Genomic DNA, 21,401 nt, shown 5'->3' on the forward strand with positions numbered 1-21,401 from the left:
ATAGTAATACTCCTTCTATAGGCTACATTTATATAAGGTTTTTTTTCCAGATGCTACTTTTGCAATCTCTTTTCATGGATTTTCAGCTTATGTTTTTATTCATAAAGATAACTTGTATTTTTTATTATTTTCTGATTAAACTGCGAAAAACACAACATCATGTTTATATAACATTACTGTGCAGGCAAATTTTCTCCAAGCAAAAAAATTCAACATGTCAGCACTTGACCCTGAGAGCCTTTTCAGTTGTTAATAGGTGTTTGGACCTATCAATAACATCCATTGTTGCCATCATGAATTGGTATGATTTGTTTTGCACCCTAGTTTATTTTAGCTAATAAAAACAAAGTTTAAAGGAGAAAAATAAATTCTTAAAGTGCATTGATTTATTTCACAAGAAGCCCATAAAATTATTGATGTCTTTTGGATGTGGTTGTTCATGGTTAACTTTTATTGATTAGTATTTTGTTGCCCTGAAAAAAAAGTTGGGATACAAACTTGAGTAAATTTTCAGTGGCATGTTTTATTGCATAATTTTTTCCAGAAATAAATATTGGGTACTTTAATGTGTATACCATAAGTGAGAGCTCATTATGCAAACTAAGCATTTCCCCCCAAATAAGACCTAACTGGAAAATAATTGATTTTTTTTAGGATGTTCGTAATATAAGCCTTACCCCCAAAATAAGCCACAGATCAAGATCATCAGCCAGACAGACACATTTAGTATGTCCATTGCAACATACGACAGATGTACTGAATGATAAAATAAGACATCACCTGAAAATAAGCCCTAATATGTCTTTTGGAGCACAAATTAATATAAGCTTGCATCTTATTTTCAGGTAAATATGGTATAGATTAATGATTTGCATCTGAACAAGGATGTGAAGAAAATCAAGAAATGCTGCTAATAATAACTGTTAAACAAGTAACACAGCAGTTACTAAGGCTATTTAGAAACCAGATTGTTTTTTAAAATTATTATCATCATTTAGTTTTACAATACATGCAAAATAGAATAAGAAAAAAAAGTAAACAAACAGTAAACATCTTGACAGGAGATTCCCCATCCTCTCATCCAAATAATTGATGAAGATGTTGAAAAGTACTGCACCTAAAACAGAGCCTTTGGATACCCCACTGCATATTTCACTAGATGCAGCTCCATTGAGGACTACACATTGAATGTGGTTGGTCAGCCAGTTAGAAATCCATCTAGTGGTGATGCTGTCTAACCTACATTTTTCTATCTTATCAAGTAGTAAGTTATGGTCTACTTTATCAAATACCTTACTGAAGTCTAAGTAAATTATATTGACAGCACTTCTCTGGTCTACTAATTTTGTCTCTGTCAAAGAATGCAATAAGATTTGTCTGGCATGATCTGTTTTGGACAAACCCATGTTGGCTTTTGGTTATTACTTTGTTTGCTTCTAGGTCAATGGTGGTTTCAAAAATTTTTAGAACCTCTTCTGTAGGTGTGGGTTGCTTTGTGGGAGTGGCTTGCCCGCCATGAGACTGGGTGGGAGTGGCTTGCAAGCCATGTGACTGGGTGGGCATGGCCAACTTGTAAAATGTGGTGAAACTCACTTAACAACGCTCTTGCTTAGCAACCAAAATGTTGGCTCAGAAACTTTGGCATTTGAAGCACAAAGTCTTAAAGCTGTCAAGTTACAAGACCCTTGCACCCCTAACCCTTTAGAAAAAAAACCCCAGGGGGTGTTCAAACTTGACAGCTTTAAGACTTGTGGACTTCAACGCCTAGAATTCCTCCTCTCACTCTTCATCTTGATGATGTGCAGATGGGAGGGGGGAGGGAGCTGGAACCGGTTCTAAATAGCACTTTAGATATGTGGAACCTCTTCTATAGAAGAGGTTAGAACTGGCAGGAACCCACCCCTGTTCTAGGTATTCGCTGATTCATTGCTTTATTATCTTTTTCAGAATCTTCACTGGTATTGAGGTCAGGCTGATAGGTGTGTAGTTTCCTGGATCTATTTTTCCCCTTTTTTGAAGATGGGAACTACATCAGCTCTTATCCAGTCATCTGGCAGTTCCCCAATGCTCCAGGATCTTTGAAAGATTTAGTTCAGTGGTTCTGAGATCGTGTATGCCAGTTCCTTCAGAACCTTGGGTTGTAATCCATCTGGTCCCGGTGATTTGAACTCATATAGGATGACACTTAGCCATTTTCTTCCCTATTTTAACTTGTGTTCCCAATCTGTTTTTTGTGGAGCTATATTTGATAGGTTGCAGTTTTTTCCTGTTGTATGGAGACAGATGCAAAAAACAAATTAAGTAGTTAATTTCTTAATATCTGCTTTCTCCATGTTGCTTGTCACCTTCTTGCTACTTTCTTTCATCAAATACTTTGAATTTACAATTGGACAACATAAATGAATTCCCCATTTCCTTGTTATGTCCAAAAGGCTGATATTGCAGCATTGGAAAGATAAATGTATGGCCCATTTCACTGAGTGGACCTGATTGCATTTGTCATGGTCTATAGCAGAGGGTCCCCAACCCCTGGGCCGCGACCTAGTGCCAGGCCTCAGCCCATTTGGAACTGGGCCACAGAAGTGGTGGGTGAACACATGTAATAGTGTATTTGTGAAAGTGGTGCTCGAGAAACCATCTGGTTACAAACACAAACACACACACACACACACACACACACACACACACACTCTCTCTCTCTCTCTCTGCTGGAAAGGTTGTAGACCACTGGTCTATAGACCTAGATTTTATATAGATCAAGGATTTAAATCTTAAGATTGTTTTTCTCCTGCTCTCCTTCGAGTCAGTGAATTGTTGATCCTTCCTTTACTTTATGAAACTTTATTCACTCTATGTTTCTGCTTGAGGTGAGTTGCCATGGTTCCCGCTTCAGCTGTTATAAACACCTTTCTGTCCTTGTAAAACATCCTTGTCGTCCACCATGCCTGTATAAACAGTTTATACATTGCTTTTTGTTCTTTTGTTCTCAACAGTCTCTTTTGCAGGAGTCGCTGCCATTCAGCTACAACTTTTTCCAGTTTTGCCCCCTTTTTTCCAAACCATCAACTGAATATTCTTGTTTTGCACTTCAGTTTTCTTCAGTTCACTCTAAATGACTAGCCCACTTAACATGCTGCTTTTGTAATGACTCACTTTGCTATTCAATCATCATTGATTCAGCTTCCATTCACTCCTAAGCAGAATCGTTCTCCCTTTTCATTCTACTACATGCACTTCTGCATTCCTGCTGAATTCAACGATTTCCTCTTGTATACACAATGCTCATTTCCACATTATAACATGTGCAATTGACTGCTCTTACACAATGCCATTTCAGTTCTTTTAACAACTATTGTGAGCAACAAGTCATATAATAACAAATAGTTTTCTTCCAGAAGTCACAATTCATAAAATTTGTTTATCCAGTCTTTTCATTTTTAGCAATATTCTTCCCAAATACAGGTAGCCCTTGACTTACGACCATAACTGACCAACAACATTTCTGTTGTTAGATGAGGCAGTTAGGTGATGCGTGATCTCTGAACTGGTTGTTAAACTGGTAGGATCCCACCACTGAATTTTATATGTACCTTTTGGTTCTGTTGACAGTGGCATTATACATCCAATTGATTTTATGAGCCTAATTAATAATACCGTGTATCCCTGAAAATAAGACAGGGTCTTATTTTCTTTTAACCTCTGAAATAAGCACTTGAACTTATTTTCGTGGAGGTCTTATTATTTTTGAAGTGCAGGAGGCAGTGAACGTGGTGACCTCAGGGCTGTTGCTGTGTTGCAATATTTTGGGGAGGGCTTATTTTCGAGGGAGGGCTTATTTTAGCACATACAAAAGTCCAATTGGGCTTATTATCTAGGGAGGTCTTATTTTCAAGCAAACAGGGTATTTATATATGTGAAGTTGCAACGAGAAGGGAGAATAGCTAGTTTCCTCCACCTCTTCTGCTTTCTTGTTTCCCCTCCTCTCCCCTGTTACTCCACATTGTTTTCTTTCTTCAAAGGAGTCTTATAATTAGTCTTCCGTGCCTGATCTGAGTCTTCATGAAAAGGCCTACAGCCTCTGTAAAACTGGCAGCAAAATGGTATTTTCCAGCCTGGCGGAAAGTGGCAGGTAGAGAGCCAATTCATGCCTTTGTCTGAACAGCTGAGAGACTTGGCCACTATTCCGAGGTATACAATAACACAGACCAGTCTCATGTACAGATGAAGTAATGAGCAAGTGCCTGGAAATAATCTTTATACACCAATATGTAGCCGTGCTAGAAAGGAGGCGAGACACCCATATATGAACAGATGGACTCAAAAGCAATGATGGACTTAATTTTAACTTGGATTTGGAGCAGTGGTTCGTAATTCTTCTGTTCATCGTGCTTAAACCTGTGTTCTTTTCATCTATTAGGTTCAAAGGGCTGCTCATGCTTAAGGAGAACAGTCTTCTAGCAACACAGTGGAAACTGGGTAAAGGAAAGATTCTGAAGGTATGTAACCACTTTTTATTTCGTTGTTCGTTTTCACTTCTTCATCTACGATGGGGAGTGGTTGCGTGCCACTGTTTGAGTGAGCAAAGCTGCCTTTGTAGGTTTGTGGTGTACTGCAGTTGTTTCCATTCATGGGATCACTGTACGAAAACTCTGTTGGTTGAAAACTGTTTTCTTACACCTACAGCTTCGTAGATTCTGCTTTCAAGAACCAGTTGGCATTCTTTTGCTTTATGTACTGGGTGCATCCGGATGGAATGGGACAGGGGTGACAAACTTGGTTTCATTGAGGGCCACATCAGGGTTTTGTTTGACCTTGTGGGGGGGGGCTAGCTCAGCATCGCTCATCGAGGCTTCTTTTTCGGTTGTGACAGCCTCATGCAGACCTCTGCTAGCAAAAATGGAGCTGGGGGGGGGGACTGCAGGAGGCTGTCGCAGCTGAAAACTGGGCCAATGCGCATCCCCGAGCTCTCTTTTCCCTGATAGAGGGCTGCAGGAGGCTGAAAATATTGGCTCTCTTGGGCTCCATTTTTGCTGGCAGAAGCACTGTGGAGTAGTCCTTTACTGTTTCCGGGTTTATTTATTTATTTATTTATTTGTCTTGTATGCCGCCCACTCCCAGAGGACTCCGGGCGGCTCACAAAAGACAAGGGAAAGCGGGGAATGAGACAAAGACAACATATTAAAAACAAAACCAACATTCACAATTTCTGTGGAGGTAGATGCTTCTCAGCTCCCCCCAGCCTGCTGGAACAGCCAGGACTTGGTGGCTTTGCGGAAGGCCGGGAAGGTAGTAAGGATCCGGATCTCAACAGGGAGCTCGTTCCAGAGGGCCGGAGCTGCAACAGAGAAGGCCCTCCCCCAGGGAGTCGCCAGCTGACATTGGCTGGCAGATGGAATCCGGAGGAGACCCAACCTGTGCGATCTAATTGGTCTGAGAGAGGTAATTGGCAGGAGGCGGTCTCTCAGGTACCCAGGTCCGATGCCATGTAGGGCTTTATAGGTAGCGACCAGCACCTTGAAGCGGATTCGGAGACTGATAGGTAGCCAGTGCAGCTCGCGGAGGATAGGTGTAACGTGGGTGTACCTTGGTGCACCCACAATCGCTCGCGCGGCTGCATTCTGGACTAATTGGAGTCTTCAAACACTCTTCAAGGGCAGCCCCATGTAGAGTGCATTACAATAATCCAGTCTTGAGGTCACAAGGGCGTGAGTGACTGTCTGAAGGGCCTCCCGATCCAGGTAGGGTCGCAATTGGTGCACCAGGAGAACCTGGGCACCAATTGCCCCCATAGACCAGATCTAGCCACCTCGCCGAGCAGATTCGGCACATGGACCTTGAGTTTGACATGCCTAGATTGGGACAACTCACCACAGTCAACTCACCACAGGCAATTCATTGTGGCTCATTGTGGGACAATGTGCTTAACCAACTCGCCATGAGACAACGCACAGTGGGACAATTCAACAATTTAAATTATTTAAAATAATTGGAAAATTATTTACATTTTCACATTTTCAATTAAATTATTCACATTTAATTTTGTTCCCCCTTTTGCATCCTTTTTTAATGATTCTGTTCCATCATTTCTTTGATATTAGTGTAACTCTTATTCTGCGGGGAGTTGTGCTGTGGTAAGTTGATCAACATCTGTGCTGGTAACCAAATCTCTTTTCAAATATCAGTGTTTTTTTTTAAAAAAAGATGTTATTGGCTCGGAATAATGTCCAAAATGCCACTACTTTATTTGCTCTCAAGATGTATTATTTTCATCTAAATCCTAGTGAACTTGACAGGCAAAAAAAGAAATCTTCAAAGACAGAACCATTCTATCATTTTCTTGCACATCTTTTTCTTTTGCTTGGCTCAACCACTTACCAGTGTGTTTTATACTTGATTAAGATTAAATGGAATTTAAACAAATGTGTCTGCATGTCTTGGATCATTTCTGAGTCTGATATTGTTATGTTATGGACCCTAAAGGATTGGAAGAATAGTCCAGTTATAGTAATTTTGGAAGAAGAAAAAAGAACATGGCTTCATTTTATAGGATGTTTCAAGGAATATAGATTCTGTAGGAAGGCTTATATCAAAAGATAAGGTTAATAAAATTCATGTATATATTTCACAGTGGGAGAAAAGCCACTTAAAATCTCTTCCCTGTGCAAATGTTTTAGACTATCTATTTGGATAGCCTGTCATTGTGAATTATTGTTAGTTACAGGAAGTCCTCGACTTACAACCATAATTGAGCCCAAAATTTCTGCTAAGTGAAATATTTGTTACATGAGTTTGTCCCATCCACTTTGTGAGCTTTCTTGCCCAATTGTTGAGTGAATCACTGTAGTCGATAAGTTAGTAACAGGCTTGTTAACTGAATCTGGCTTTCCCATTGACCTTGCTTGGATCATATGACTTTGGTACACTGCAACGGTTGTATGTATGAGCCAGTTACCCAGCATCCGAATTTTGATCATTTCACCATAGGGATGCTGCAGTGGTCCTAAGTGTGAAAAATGGTCATAAATCACTTTTTTCAGTGCCACTAAATGAACTGTTGTCGGTAGAGGACTACCTATACCGTGATGGTGAACCTATGGCACACATGCCACAGGTGGCACACAGCCCTCTCTGTAGGCATGCGAGCTGTCGCCCCAGCTCAGCTGGCCAGCTGGCCAGCTGGTTTTCAGGTCTTTGCTGCGCATGTGCAGGAGGCAGAGCACATGTGAGAGATGCATGCGCATGGGGAGACACATGTATGGGGGTCACACACACATGCACAGGGGCTTGGTGAATGCACACATGTGCAGGGGTTGGGTGCATGCCAGGGGTCACATGCTCATATGTGAGGGTCCATGCAGGGGTCACGCACATGCGCAGGATGGGTTGCACAGGATGGTCATGATCACATACATGGTGCATGCGGTGGGGGGTCACACAGGCATTGCATTATGGGTGCGCATGCATGCTTTCGGCACTTGGTGACAAAAAGGTTAGCCATCACTGTGAAAATCTCTCAACTGACATCTATTATGCAATACTGTCAGAGATGCAGTATATGACATGCATTTAGTACTATTAGAAAGATCATGAGATTACACACAAAAAAAGAAATGCTACTATATGTTACAGTTTATGTTATTATACAGGTAGTGCTTGGGTTATGATCACAATTGAGCCCAGCATTTATGTTGCTAAGTGAAACATTTATTAAGTAAGTTTTCTCCATTTTACGACCATTCTTGCTACAGTTGTTAAGTGAATCATTGCATTTGTTAAGCTAGTATCTCAGTTGTTAAGTGAATCTGGATTCCCTATTGACTTTGCTTGTCAGGAGGTCAGAAATGGTGATTGCATGACTCTGGGACACAGCAACCGTCATAAACATGAATCCAGTCACCAAACACCTGAATTTTGATCACATGACTATGAAGATGCTGCAAAGGTTGTAATTGTGAAAAAGAGTCGTAAGTCACATTTCTCAGTGCCATTGTAACTTTGATCAGTCACTAAATGAACTGTTGTAAGTCAAGGACTACCTGTATATTGTATTTTTGTTATTAAGGAGGAGCGTGGGGTATTTGTCCCCCCCTTTTGTCTCAGATGTTAAATAAATAGGCTGGTTTTGTTTATATGTGCTCCCCTAAGGCCTATCTGCATATGGAGAAAATGCACAGATTTACATTTTCTCTATATGAAGCTAATGAATCTTATTGCAGTCTGCAGGCATCATATGGGGTTTTTTTCCATGTTAAAAATGATATTGTACAGTCATTAAACATAGGAGCTGGGGAATCAGTTCTTTAAAATTCACTTATGGCCTTAACTCAGGATTTCATAAAATGTAGTTGCATGTAAACCCTATAAGTGAACCAAATCAATTTGGAGCTACTACTCTTCTCAAGCTGCTCAACACAAAGGTTAATACAATTTAATAATACAATAGCAGAGTTGGAAGAGACCTTGGAGATCTTCTAGTCCAACCCACTGCCTAGGCAGGATACCTTATACTGTTTCAGACAAATGGCTATCCAACATCTTCTTAAAGACTTTGAGTATTGGGGCATTCACAACTTCTGGAGGCAAGCTGTTCCACTGATGTTCTAACTGTCAGGAAATTTCTCTTCAGTTCTAAGTTGCTTCTCTCATTAATTAGTTTCCACCCATTTCATCTTGTTCTACACTCAGGTGCTTTGGAGAATAGTTTGACTCCCTCTTCTTTGTAGCAACCCCTGAGATATTGGAACACTGCTATCATGTCTCCCCATGTCCTTCTTTTCATTAAACTAGACATACCCAGTTCCTGCAACCATTCTTCATATGTTTTAGTCTCCAGTCCCCTGATCATCATTGTTGCTCTTCTCTGTACTATTTCTAGAGTCTCCACATCTTTTCTACATCATGGCGACAAAAACTGAATGCAGCATTCCAAGTGTGGCCTTACCAAGGCATTATAAAGTGGTATTAACACTTCACGTGATCTTGATTCTATCCCTCTGTTTATGTAGCTAGAAATGTGTTGGCTTTTTTGCAGCTGCTGCACATGGCTGGCTCATATTTAAATGGTTGTCCACTGGGACTCCAAGATCCCTCTCACAGTTACTACTATTGAGCAAGGTACCACCTATACTGTACCTGTGTATTTTGTTTTTCTAGCCTAAATGTAGAACCTTACTCTTTTCACCATTGAATTTAATTTTATTAGATAGTGGCCAATGTTCAAGTTTGTCAAGATCCTTCTGAATCTTAAGCCTATCTTCTGGAGTGTTGGCTATTCCTGCCAGCTTGGTGTCATCTGCAGATTTGATGAGTTCACCATTTATTCCCTCATCCAATTCATTGATGAAGATGTTGAAGAGTACGGGGGCTAAAACAGGGTTCATTGTACTTAAATCCTTGAGTCTACACAAAATCTCTCTAGTGGATTCTAATGCTAACAAATTCATTTCAAGAGTATTTCGTCCTTAGTACAGTATTTTTTAATAATGCCGGTGCTAGTCTTGCTTCCAATTGAAGGGAAAATTGATTTTCAATCAGCTGAATAAATCACAGTGTGCTCCCATTTTTTTCATCTGCTATTGTTTTCTATAAATTGAAAGCTCTTGAATAAGGTAAAATGAAGAACACAACCTGTCCCCAAGCAGGAAGTAGTGAACAAGATGGATTTAACACCATTAATAGCTGTGATACAGCATTTTAAGATGTCATGAGTGACAATTTTTCAGTCACCAGGATTGTAATGTATTTTACACATTTGTACTGCCGCTTTCTCAAATCGCACTTTCTACAGGATACAAATTTTAACTAATTAAAGCAATTAAAAGGAAGTTTTAAATCCTGTTCATATTTCAGAGCTTTTCCTGTCAAGGTGTCACAGAACTTGGTGACAAAATTGTTTGCTGTCTCATGAATGGGACTCCTTCAGACAACAGTATAGGTCAGGGATGGTTAACCTTTTTGGAACCGAGTGCCAAAACTGGTGTGTGTGTGTGTGTGTGTGTTTGTGTGGTGTGGTGTGAGACGGAGCACTAGAACCCGGAAGAGAGCAGCGACCAGTTGTCCGGCGTGCATACGCTCAACGGAATCCAGAAAGGCAGCTGGCAAGGGTGCACGTGCACTAGCATCTGATAAGCATTTGGGAATCTCATTTAAAAGAATTTAAAAGTGAACTTTTAGAATCATGTTTAAAAGTGTGTGTGGGGGGGGAAGTATGTGTAGAAGTAAAACCTTTAATTTGAGGTTTAATTTTAATGATTTCCAAATTTCTGTTTTATCAAAATGGCAAGAATGTATATGAGAAGGTAGCTAGAAATTAGCCTGTTTGTGAGGCATCCAACCCATACCAAAATCAGGATGATAAAAATCGATGCTGCGAATGCCCTTTTGAGACAGGCACTTTGATTTGTGAAGATAAATTGCCCCTTGAGAATAACCATTTCATTTAGAGAGATCCAGTTATGTTTCTATATTCTTTATGGTCTAGATCAAGTTACCATAAACCCTTATGTTTAAAAATTTTCTTCCCCACCCTGAAGGTCAGCATATCCTTTACTTAGTGCCAAAGCATTGAAGCAGGACCTGCTTTTGTTGAGGACTGAAATAAACCAGTGAGTAGCGGTTATTTATTACCTATCTCCCTGCTTCGAGAAGTGTAAAGTATAAAGTATGACTTTTAATTAACAAGCACATTGTCCCTGTGCCTTGACGTGGAAAATTACATATCAGTTTCTGTACTGGTTAGCTGACTATGCCATCGTTCCCGGTGACAATGTATAATCACTTTCTCCGTTTTCCATCATCTGTTTTTTTGGCTTTTCCTACTACATGGTTAATTAGCAAACTGTAACAAATGAGCAGAGATGATTGTATGCAAGAAGTGACCATATTCCATCACATGCTGTTGGGCTGCAATCATTTGCCAGCCCATTGATGTTTGCTAATCTTTTGAAATGCGATTTCCATGTTTATATTCTGCTAGTGAATCGAGTTTGGCAAGTCAAATACGTTGGCAAAGTCAAATAAGTTGGAGAAGCAAAGCGACCTGAATTCTCTTGGAAGCTTTTGAAGGCTGCTTCACTTTGTAATGAGATTCATTATAATGGGGAAAAAATCTGGCTAATTATTAATAGGGAGCCTTTGAGGAATTGTGGTTTATAAACTCTTTCTTGGTGCCAACTTAAGAAATATGGTAGCTGCTAATATTTAGCTACTAAATCCCGAAGACAGGCAGGGGCAAGAAAGAAAAATGGAAGTACAAGCATGTGGAGAATTGAAAGAAGGTATTTAGGTGGAGTTGGTGTCATTCTTTCTTGTGTTAATTAAATACAGAAAAATAACATTCATGAATGCTACAGCAAGAGTCATATGAGAAAATTAACCAAGCATAACATTCTGAAAGTCTACGCAGGTCATACCTAGCGCTATTGGTTGTAGATTAGATGACAGCAAATCTACTGCCTTTCAGATGAGCTAATATTCCTATACATTTTTGAGGGATGAGGGCACGATTCCTCATGGACTTTGGAAGCTATATGGACAAATCTTGGCAATTATTTGAGAAGTGGTTTATCTTCCTAGGGCTAAGAGAAAGTGGCTGGCTCAAAATCACTGAGTTGGTTTCCATCTCTAAGAGCTGGACGAGACCTCATAATCTCCCTACTTTTAGTACAGCACCTTTAACCATTAAACCAAACTGGCTTTTTAAAAATATAATTCTGAGAAATACAGTCCAAACACATCAGAAAGTTTACAGGTGTATATTAGGTAGAATTCATCAGTAGGCAGATTGGAGAATATGTAATAATATGTAGGAATAACCTTGGAAGGTGCTTTTTTCCAAAAGATGCTGCCTAGGGTGACAGCTTAGTCCACAGGAAGATAGCGGGAGGGGCAAGAGGCTCAGAAAACAGGGTAATTTCTCAGGGTGAAAAGGAGGGGGGGATGGAATTTGGAATTTCAGACATGCAAGAATCTTAATATTTACAGATAAAGTAGAATTAACTCATCTGGTGGTGTTTCTTGTCTGATCCATCTCATAAGGCTGACGGGATCTGTCTAATGGGCAGTCAGTGAGTACTAAGGACACACTGCTTCAAGAATAAGAATAATGGTTAAACTCTCTTTTTATGACCCTATAATCCATTAATTTTGAGTCATAAATTTCAAAGTCATTGTTTTTGAAACAGAACCAAGTTCAGATAATGTCCTTTAATAAAATCTTATACAATTTCACTAAGAAAGTAATGTCTATTGTCCCTTATAGTTAAACAAGGATATTGGTTGTAACATACCACCCACTCTGATCAAAGTTTCAGAAACAAAGAGGCAATTTATTTTTGGCTTATTCTCTAATTTAGCCTGCCTCCTAGTCTACCTCAGTTGCTTATAAATTGGTAGTAACAGTGATTCACAAGGCCAACTTGTCAGCAGAAGTCTAATCCAAGTGTTGATAACTCAGATGCTTTATATCAGGGGTGTAAAACTCAAGGCTCCGGGGCTGGATCTGGCCCGCAGGGTACTTAGATCTGGTCTACGGGGCTGTCATGGAAACAGCAAAGGACTGGCCCGTGGTGCTTCTGCTAGCAAAAACTGAGCTCCATTTTTACTGGTGAAGGGTTGCAGGAGGCTATGGCAGCCGAAAACAGAGCTCGAGAGCCCATTTTCACTGCCAAAGCTCTTGGGCCACCACAGGCACCCACGACACAAGTGATGTTGAGCTGGCCATGCCGCCCCCCCCCCCCAAGGTCAAACACAACACTGGTGTGGCCCTCAATGAAATTGAGTTTCACAGCCCTGCTTTACATCTTGATCCTACAAACTTTGATAGTGAATCTGAATAATCTTTATGGGCTATAAAATTCTCCTTTTTATTCTTTACTTTTAAGCATCAGTTTCCAAGTCTGCCTTGCAAGATCCTCTAAATTGAAAGTTTTAGGTGTCCTCTAAATATATTTTATTACATCTCTGAGAAGTATTATGCTCCCTGAGAATTGTGAGTTTATCACAATTACAAAGGCAACACATAGGTCAGTGTTTCTCAACTTTGGGAACTTTAAGGTATGTGGACTTCAACTCCCAGAATTCCCCAGCCAAGAGAAATACTGACATAGGCTTATGGTTGAAAGCAAAATTTAAGACCGAATCAGTGATTTTGAATTTGTGTTATATTTGAGTTTCTTTTTTATAATCAACCATGCACATTCACGCACACCCACATTATGTTTAAGCAGCCTATTTGTGACCTTAATAAATTGTAAATACACCACCTAGTGTTTGGAATTAGATAGCTAAAATAATTAAGTAAAGATACCGATTTGGTCATAGAATTATTCTCCCTGCAGTTTTGGTTTTGTACTATAAATATAACATTCTATTGTACCTAGAGGTTTGAATTGAATATTGTATATATTTGAATATTGCATATATTAGAGGGGGTGACAAGTGTTAGTATGTGTTTCAAATAACATTTTAGTTCTTAATATATATAATCAACTTATACCAATTATTTTAAGATGATGGAGATTTTGCTTCTTAACTCCATCTTTTATGTTTATTTTTCTGAATTGTGATATCTTCATTACAAGCTCATCTGAAACTACGATGTTTACCATTGCAAAAATAAGCATTTGCATCAATATGGTTTAAAAATGTCCAGTAGCAAATTACAATTAAACCTTTATATTCTGTGTGTGCTGGCGATTTGGGGTTGGGTGTTCATCATAATGTCTTCTACCCATTAAATTAATGATATATTTAGATATTTTGTGTTGGCCTATCAGCTGCCAGCCCCTATAGCAGCCGAATTGGAGGAGGAGGAGGAGGAGCTGGCAGCATCAGGGCAACGAGAGAGAGAGAGAGAGAGAGAGAGAGAGAGAGAGAGAGAGAGAGAGAGAGAGAGAGAGAAAACGAGAGAGAGAAAACGAGAGAGAGAAAACGAGAGAGAGAAAACGAGAGAGAGAACGAGAGAGAACAAACAGCCCCCAAGTCTGGAGGTGGCTGATGAAGAAGAGGAGGAACAGCTGGGCCCAGTGCCTGACATACGGCTGCGCTGATGGCAGAAAAGGAAAAGTGCAGTGGAAAGCTGTGGGCCAATCCTGGGGAAGGAAGAGCCATGATTTAATAGTTGCATTTTGAACTACTGAAGAACAACGTTCTCATGCTAGCTTTTTTTGATTTATGTGAGAAGCTCAGACATGTTGCTATTGATTCATTTCTTATTTGTGACTAGGTATTTCCTGTTTGTAAAGGGGGCCTTATCAAATTTGACTGAGTAAACCTTTCCAATTCATTGGCTCCCAGCTTGTCTCTTTCATTTGCTGTGCCTAGATTTTAAGGCGTAATATTTATTTATATGAGCATCTTCCTTAAAAATTAAAAATGCGATTCTTCAACTTTCTACTCCTGCAGGGAGAAAATGGGATGGCACATTGGGCCTTGTGGATACCTGCCAAAGTTTGGGCAGCTGTAGAGGATCTTTTTACTTATTATTTACTTACTATTGGAATCTCCTGACTCTGGGGTTTGTTCTTTCTCCTTGCTAGTATAACATGTCTGGGTAACATTTTCAAGTATGTACGCAGTGACCAAAATGAAGAGATAATGTCTCCTAGACTTTTCTTCAGTTTGCTTCTCACTCTTTATTTCAGCGACACTATATTTGTCACTTTTCCCATTTCCCAACTGTTAAAAGTCTTGCCACCGTCTCACATAAATGATGCTGTTGTCATTAAAGATAAAGGTTCCCCTCACATATATGTGCTAGTCGTTCCCGACTCTAGAGGGCAGTGCTCATCTCCGTTTCAAAGTCGAAGAGCCAGCTGTGTCTGAAGATGTCTCCGTGGTCATGTGGCTGGCATGACTAAATGCTGAAGGTGTACAGAATGCTGTTACCTTCCCACCAAAGGTGGTTCCTATTTTTCTACTTGCATTTTTTATGTGCTTTCGAACTGCTAGGTTGGCGGAAGCTGGGACAAGACAGTAGCTCACTCTTATGCTGCACTGGGGATTAGAACTGCCGACTTTTCTGATCGACAAGCTCAGTGTCTTAGCCACTGAGCCCTTGCTGCTGTCATTACAGTGTCCTAATTAAGAATGGTAGATGCTCTAAGATCATGCATGATTTATCAAATGCAGATAAAATGCATATTATATTAAAAGATCTAAGAGGGTCCTGAAACAATTAGTAATAGAAATAAGGCATTAAATGGCTTCTAGAATCCATAGCTATCCATGTTACTAAAATACTATATTGCAGCCTTTTTGTAGATATATGAACATTGGTTGCTGTTCTGACCCAGCCTTCACAAGTAGTGATAAGTCATTCACTTGCAAGTAAAACAAATCCCCTTTTATAACAGGGCAGCCAGTCTTTTATTCACAGGGATTAAGAAAAAAAGGAAACGTAATTAGTCCCCACAAACCTGGGTTTATCCAAGAAATCTGAATTGCTTGTATACTAGAAATGAACGGTTGCATGTGACAACTGGCCATTCCCAAACCCCTCCTATTCATTTCCCAGCCCTGAGGGGGACTGGATGTTGTCTGCCGTTTGCCTCTTCCTGAGAGTCGGCTTACTGCTTTCCATTGCTGTCCTCTCTTTTCCTCTCTGTGCATACTCACTCCAGGGATGGACCCCATCTGCTCCCCCTCCCCCCAGTCAGCTCAGCCCCAAGACAGCTGCCGGTCCACCTGCGGGAGGATGGAAGGCCCTGTCTCTCTCTCCACCTTCTCAAACTCTGCAGCTATCTCTGCTGGCAGCTGATGGGCCACAACAGTCGCAAAAAAAGTGAATGGTTACCTCATCATCATATAAAGAGCCATGTTTTCTGATAATGATTGGTCTCTTATTCCATCAAACTTCTGGATCCTCAGGAGTTCAGGAAATTAATGATTTTTGGGGGGAGGAAAGTACAATTCTCATCTGAAGAGAATCAATCCACTTACCAGCTATTTCTCTAAATTCTTGCAATCGTTTTGCAACCAAACATAACCCTCATTCTAAATTACTTCGACACGTGTCCACTCCTGTTCCTTTTTCTTGACTGCTGCCTAGGACTTCAAATTGGCACCTTATCCTGTATCTTATCCTTCAGCCTTCTATAGTTATGGGTTGCGGTTTTGCAACTTTGATCCTCTATTACTTGATGTGGTGCTTGAATGTTAGTTTCATGGAGTGTGATAAAGGGTTTAATATTTGAATATGTGGATATTCCCCGATTTTTTTTTCTGATAGTAAAGATCCTTTGGTGGAATCACTTTAAAAACTGGGTGGTTTAATGCAACAGGCAGAAGTGAGGGAAGGAGCCAAGAATAAATGTCCTTTTATAAAACATAATACTTGTTTAGAAAATCTATACTCCTTAAGAAACATTAACTGTCCATGACTGCTAAGGTCTTCCTTTCTTGATAGAGGTAGTACTAAGTTCTTTTTCAATACAGGTAGTACTGAGTTCTTTTTGTCCTTGAATAAAGCTATTAAACCACTCTCAATATACATACAGTGCTTTTAGTTTACAGGGATATATTGTCTATGCCAACAAATCTCAATATACACTTGAAAATGTTCTAAAATTCCATGCCACTTACAAACGATGATCTGTTTAGCACGTAATCACACACAGTTGTTAATACACTAGGTCAGGAAAGACTTAAGTTCCAGTTGGAACTGGAACGTAGATACCTTGAACTTTCAAAAGTACAAGATATATTTTTTCTGCTTGTCTGCCAGTGGCTATTTATGCTGGAAGTGCAATACAGAATTCTTGTTTTAAAATCAAGACTGTCATAAATCAGAGTTAGTAAATGAACCTAATACTTAAATACTAAATTAGTCTCCTGCAGTTCACATACTTAGTTCACATACATTATTCTGAATGAACTTATCATTCAGAAGAATGATAAAATGACACCACGATTTCTGATTTTTTACCATCACTGTCTTCTGTTTTACTGTAGAAACCAACAAAGGTTGCAAGGCATCTGATTGGGAAGGTGGGCCAAGTGAACCTTTTATGAACATGAAAAAATTCATTACTTTACTTGCTTCTTTTTGACTTACTTCTAGGGGAATTCCTCTAGAAAAATCCCAGTGAGAATTATGCTATTGTGTTCTTTGATTTTTTTGCATTAAAGTTTAGTGCTTCATCTACCCTAATTATTACAATTCAGGGGAATAGTGACAGGCATTTTGGTTAATAGTAATTGTATAAAATGGTACTTGTAAAACACTTAGATGCCTGGTCTATTCCATAGACTGAAAAACAGTTTAGATAAATGCTGGAAACTTAATTTTGCTATTTTGCATTAGAGCATTATTATATGATAAAAAATAAAATTAGATCCAAGATTTTGCTTCACTGTACAAGAGATTATCTGGAAGCCTGTAAAGAAGATCATTTATGAAGAGTACTGGGCCCAAGACGGGACCTTGTGGTACCCCACTGCTTACTTCCACTCCATTTAGACATAATAACATTAAGGACTACTTGTTGAGTACGGTTTTGTCAGGCTTCTCAGCCAGTTACAAATCCATCTGGTGGTGATGTTATCTATCCCACTTTTTTCTAGCTTAACAGGAAGTAGGTTGTGGTCTAGTTTATCAAATGCCTTGCTGAAGTCTAAGTATACTATCTCCACAGCATTTCACTGATCTATTAATTTAGTCACTTTGTCAAAAAATGAAATAAGATTGGTTTGGCCTGATCTGTTTTTAACAAACCCATGCTGGTTTCTAATTATAACTTTATTATTTCTAGATGTTGGCAGATCTGTTTTTTTATTATATTCATTATATTTATAGGGAACGTTTTTCATGTCTTAGATGCTGGTGGTCCAGAGACTGTCCCAAGTTGCCGCTGGATGAATTGAATATGCAATGTGTGCAAAATGTAGATGTGAAGATTCAGTTTTCTTAGAATGAAAAAGAATGAGGGTGAAAGTTCATTCTCCGAGCTTTAAACAGAAGGACACTGACAACACTGACAATGACATCAGCTAAACTCCAGTGAAGATGTTACCTAGCCTGGTAATGAAACATTTGGAAATCAACCTCCAAGCTTGGAGAACGAACCTTCACCCTCATCCTACACCTGAGCTACAGATATTCACTACTGTTGCAGGAAAAAGTGTGTGTGTGAGAGAGAGAGAGGAAGGGGGGGGGGGAAGAGGGAGAAAGTTTAGTTGCAATAATATAATTGTATAATGATGGGACCAAGATTTCTGTATTATTTTTTTACCAATGCATATGGCAACACTCATTTAAGTTTATTTGAACTGAGTGTCTACCAAAGCTGTAACTGAACTTATTTGGGCCTCATGGGTTACTGTTATAGAAATAAATGTTGACTTTACTGTGAGCAAAATACATTTTTAGAAAAGTATGACCCGGTATTCTGGGTGGCGGGGGGGAGGGGGAACGACACTGCTCCCCCCCTCCAAACCCCTAAATCATTCAACTCCTGAATGCTTTGAAGACATTCAGTTGGGCTAATTTTGACTGCTCTTGGGCAGATGAACTATCTGGCTGAAAAGCTATGAATCTGTTTTTAGTACATTTATTTGTTTAATTTTATATTACTACTAGAACAGAGACAGTAACTATTTATACAGTTGTGAAGATACGCTTCTTGAAAACACAAATAATACTATTTTTTTTGAATAAACGTTACATTTCAGACTCCCAAACCCCATTTCAAACATTTTATATATAAAATAACATGGATGCAATTATTATTGCTTATAGAAAGGTGTTGATTCTTCTATTGTGGATTTAAAAAAATCTACCAAACCTAACTCAAGATGTTTCTGTGAAAAGAAAGGAAATTGTGAGTACTTTATTATATGAATCACTAGCCGATAGCCCGTAATTGCCTAGGTATTTATTTATAGGAGGAAAATGTCCAGACCAAATGTAATTTCTAATGTTGGATTTTCCCCCTTACCGGAGGGAGCCACCTTGTGGAGTATTGTCAAGCCGTTACCATGGAAACTCCATTGTGCTCTACAGTAGAAGCCAGTATGGCACAACAGGCTGTATCTTAACAGAACACCCTCTTGAGGGGTGTTAGGGGTGTCTTACCTCCACAGTATTTCTTTCCAGAGAATAAATCCTCTGTGTACAAAGTTTGGTTGAAATTGTTCAAGGTGTTCCAGAGTTATGCTGGAAAACACACACACACACACACACACACACACACACACACACACCAGGAAATTTCTCCTCAGTTCTAAGTTGCTTCTCTCCTTGATTAGTTTCCACCCATTGCTTCTTGTTCTACCTTCAGGTGCCTTGGAAAATAGTTTGACTCCCTTTTTGTGGCAACCCCTGAGAAATTGGAACACTGTTATCATGTCTCCCCTAGTCCTTCTTTCTATTAAACTAGACATCCCCAGTTCCTGCAACCGTTCTTCATATGTTTTAGTCTCCAGTCCCCTAATCATCTTTGTTGCTCTTCTCTGCACTCTTTCTAGAGTCTCCACATCTTTTCTACATCGTGGTGACCAAAACTGAATGTAGTATTCCAAGTATGGCCTTACCAAGGCATTATAAAGAGGTATTAACACTTCACGTGATCTTGATTCTATCCCTCTGTTTATGCAGCCTAGAACTGTATTGGCTTTTTTGGCAGCTGCTGCACACTGCTGGCTCATATTTAAATAGTTGTCCACTAGGACTCCAAGATCCCTTTCACAGTTACTATTATTGAGTAAGGTACCACCTATACTGTACCTGTGCATTTCGTTTTTGTTGCCTAAATTTAGAACTTTACTCTTTTCACCATTGAATTTCATTTTATTAGATAGTGCCCAATGTTCAAGTTTGTCAAGATCCTTCTGTATCTTGAGCCTATCTTCTGGAGTGTTGGCTATTCCTGCCAGCTTAGTGTCATCTGCAAATTTGATGAGTTCCCCATTTATTCCTTCATCCAAATCATTGATGAAGATGTTGAAGAGTACTGGGCCTAAAACAGAGCCTTGGGGTACTCCACTGCATACTTCCCTCCATGTAGATGCAGTTCCATTGAGGACTACATGTTGAGTGTGGTTGATCAGCCAGTTACAAATCCATCTGATGGTGATGCTGTCTAACCCACATTCTTCTATTTTATCTAGTAGTAGGTTATGGTATACTTTATCAAATGCCTTACTGAAGTCCAAGTAAACTATATCGACGGCATTCCGCTGGTCCACTAATTTTGTCACATTATTAAAGAATGCAATAAGATTAGTCTGGCATGATCTGTTTTTGACAAACCCCATGTTGGATTTTAGCTATTACTTTGTTTGCTTCTAGGTGTTCGCTAATTCGTTGCTTGATTATCTTTTCCAGAATCTTTCTTGGTATTGAGGTCAGGCTGATAGGTCTGTAGTTTCCTGGATCTTTTTTCCCCCTTTTTTGAAGATGGGAACCACATCAGCTCATTTCCAGTTTTCTGGTAGTTCCCCGGTGCTCCAGGATCTCTGAAAGAAATAAGTTCAGTGGTTCTGAGATCTCATCTGCCAGTTTCTTCAGAACCCTGGGGTGTAATCCATGCGGTCCTGGTGATTTGAACTCATCTAGGGTAGACAGGTGCTCACTTTCCATTTTCTTCCCTATTTCAACTTGTGTTCCTAATCTGATTTTTGTGGTGCTGTTTTTGATTGATTGGACTGTTTTATCCCTTTGTGTAAAGACAGATGCAAAACATGAGTTAAATATTCTACTTTCTCCCTGTTGCTTGTCACCTTCTTGCCACTTTTTCCCAGCATGGACCAAAAAGTGTCATGCATCTCTCTCTCTCTCTCTCTCTCTCTCTCTCTCTCTCTCTCTCTCTCTCTCTCTCTCCCCCTCCCTCTCTCTCTCTCTCTCTCTCTCTCCCCCTCCCTCCCTCCCTCCCTCTCTCTCTCTCTCCCTCCCTCTCTCTCTCTCTCTCTTTCTATCTCTCTCTTTCTATCTCTCTCTTTCTATCTCTCTCTCTCTCTCTCTCTCTCTCTCCCTCCCTCCTTCCCTCCCTCTCTCTCTCCCTCTCTCTCTCTCTTTCTATCTCTCTCTTTCTATCTCTCTAGCTCTCTATCTCTATCTATCTATCTATCTATCTATCTATCTATCTATCTATCTATCTATCTATCTATCTATCTATCTATCTATCTATCTAATATCTATCTCTATCTATCTATCTATCTATCTATCTATCTATCTATCTATCTATCTATCTATCTATCTATCTATCTATCTATCTATCTATCTATCTATCTATCTATAATGTAACTCATATAAATAAATATACAGCCCATTTTGTAGGACCTTTTATCTTGTAAAAAAAAGTGTGTACAAAAAAAAGTTAATGTACAGTTTGTCCTCAACTTACAACCACACTTGAGGCCAACATTTCTGAGTTGTGTCCCAACACAACTCATAAGGGAGTTGC

General features: G+C 39.6%; 1 protein-coding gene across 2 annotated transcripts in view; it reads left to right on the forward strand.

Annotated features, from left to right (window-relative positions):
- Nucleotides 1–21,401, forward strand: part of BMPR1B (bone morphogenetic protein receptor type 1B) — a 203,973-nt gene that overhangs the window by 67,225 nt on the left and 115,347 nt on the right. For both annotated transcript variants that reach the window (XM_087724115.1, XM_087724117.1), the window contains exon 2: nt 4,418–4,496. The gene's annotated coding sequence lies outside the window, so the exon portion shown is untranslated. The remainder of the gene's footprint in view (nt 1–4,417; nt 4,497–21,401) is intronic.

The sequence above is a fragment of the Thamnophis sirtalis genome, unplaced genomic scaffold (genome assembly GCF_051295495.1).
Source record: "Thamnophis sirtalis isolate CommonGarterSnake01/CBP01778 unplaced genomic scaffold, rThaSir2_p1.2 scaffold_10, whole genome shotgun sequence".
NCBI classification, from domain to species: Eukaryota; Metazoa; Chordata; class Lepidosauria; order Squamata; family Natricidae; genus Thamnophis; species Thamnophis sirtalis.